The 2,120-nt window shown below is 58.8% G+C and overlaps 1 pseudogene; it reads right to left on the reverse strand.

The window, feature by feature from the left end:
• LOC142256693 (uncharacterized) lies at positions 1 to 1,762 on the reverse strand (annotated as a pseudogene).
• Positions 1,763 to 2,120: the final 358 nt, after the last annotated feature.

Below are 2,120 nucleotides of genomic sequence, written 5' to 3' on the forward strand. Positions count from 1 at the left end.
CTCCTTGTAGATGCACTGCCACTTCTTGATGTTATTCCACAGGTACTTGAACTCCTCAAATCCGAGCTTTCCTGTCCCGTCACTGTCCATCACGGCCACCATGCTGCGGCACGTGTCGATGCTGAAGCCGTCAGTCTTTAAATTCTGGTGTTTTGACACCACTCTGTTCAGAACATTCTGGAGCTCTACTGGGGAGACCTCCATGTCGTCCCCTGCCAGCCTCTTGAAGAGGCACCGGAACTGCCGCTGCTCGTCGTTTTCATTGGCCTCCTGCTGGTAGGAGTTGGCGCAGGGCGCAGGGAGGAGGCTCTGGCTTGTAATTTGCTATGGCATCTCCAATAATACCCAGGATGCCACCCAGTATGTTCATTCCACCACCTCCGCCAGCCCCGGCCGGTCCTGCAAAAAGTTTCCCAGCTCCTCCAGCCTGGCCACCACCACCACCTCCACTCAAACTGCTCAGAGCACCTTGTAGTAACTTGCCTGCACCTCCGCCCTGTCCGGATCCCGAGAGGCCGCTGAGGGCACCTTGCATGATGTTTCCCACCGCCCCACCTTTGCCAGATCCGGAGAGGCCGCTCAGAGCCCCCTGCATTAGGTTCCCCATTCCTCCACACTGTCCAGATCCTGCAACATTGCCAATTGCTCCTTTCAAAACATTGCCAAGTCCACCACCACCCCCTCCTTGTCCGGACCCTTGTCCCTCCACTCGCCGCTTTCAGGAAATTATTTACCATGAACATATTGCCTGTAGTTCAGAGCGATCTGTGCAGGAGGAGTAGACTGTAGGATCTACGAACCTCGTCCGATGCAGGAGGAGTAGACTGTAGGATCTACGAACCTCGTCCGATGCAGGAGGAGTAGACTGTAGGATCTACGAACCTCGTCCGATGCAGGAGGAGTAGACTGTAGGATCTACGAACCTCGTCTGATGCAGGAGGAGTAGTCTGTAAGATCTGCGACCCTCGCTCGGTGCAGGAGGAGTAGACTGTAGGATCTGCGACCCTCGCTCGGTGCAGGAGGAGTAGACTGTAGGATCTGCGACCCTCACTCGGTGCAGGAGGAGTAGCCTGTAGGATCTGCGACCCTCGCTCGGTGCAGGAGGAGTAGACTGTAGGATCTGCGACCCTCACTCGGTGCAGGAGGAGTAGCCTGTAGGATCTGCGACCCTCGCTCGGTGCAGGAGGAGTAGGCTGTAGGATCTGCGACCCTCGCTCGGTGCAGGAGGAGTAGACTGTAGGATCTGCGACCCTCGCTCGGTGCAGGAGGAGTAGGCTGTAGGATCTGCGACCCTCGCTCGGTGCAGGAGGAGTAGACTGTAGGATCTGCGACCCTCGCTCGGTGCAGGAGTAGACTGTAGGATCTGCGACCCTCGCTCGGTGCAGGAGGAGTAGACTGTAGGATCTGCGACCCTCGCTCGGTGCAGGAGGAGTAGGATCTGGTGCAGTCACACTGAAGAGGAAAACAGAAATGTTGAGTCAGAGTCCGCTCCACCCCGGCCTGAAGCAGCCTATGGTGCAGCCTCTTCCCAAAACATTCCTTCCAAAGTGTATTGTGAGCCGCCCAGCCCTGAGAGAAGGGAGAGGGAGGGAGACCCTGCAGATCCGGACTGGCTGCCAGCCGCTCTGAGCTGCTGTCACTTCTGCCCATCAGCGGCTCCTCCTCCTCCCCAGTGATGAGCCCAGCGCTGGCAGGAAGATGGAGATAAGCGTCTGCTGCTTTGGCTCCATCTCTCTCTTGTAGAAACAGCTGAATACAACAGCACAGTGGGACCAGGGAGGAACTGCTGCAGGGGGGTCACAATGAGCCGGGGAGGAGCTGCTGCATGGGGGGGTCACAATGAGCCGGGGAGGTGCTGCTGCAGGGGTCACAGCGAGCCAGGGAGGAGCTGCTGCAGGGGTCACAGCAAGCCAGGGAGGTGCTGCTGCAGGGGGGTCACAATGAGCCGGGGAGGAGCTGCTGCATGTGCTGCTGCATGGGTCACAGCGAGCCAGGGAGGTGCTGCTGCAGGGGGGTCACAGTGACCTGGAGAGGAGCTGCTGCAGGGGCGTCACAGTGATCTGCAGAGGAGCTGCTCCAGGGGGGTCACAGTGATCCGGGGAGGAGCTGCTGCAGGGGGT

Source organism: Anomaloglossus baeobatrachus, chromosome 11 (assembly GCF_048569485.1).
Source record: "Anomaloglossus baeobatrachus isolate aAnoBae1 chromosome 11, aAnoBae1.hap1, whole genome shotgun sequence".
NCBI lineage: Eukaryota > Metazoa > Chordata > Amphibia > Anura > Aromobatidae > Anomaloglossus > Anomaloglossus baeobatrachus.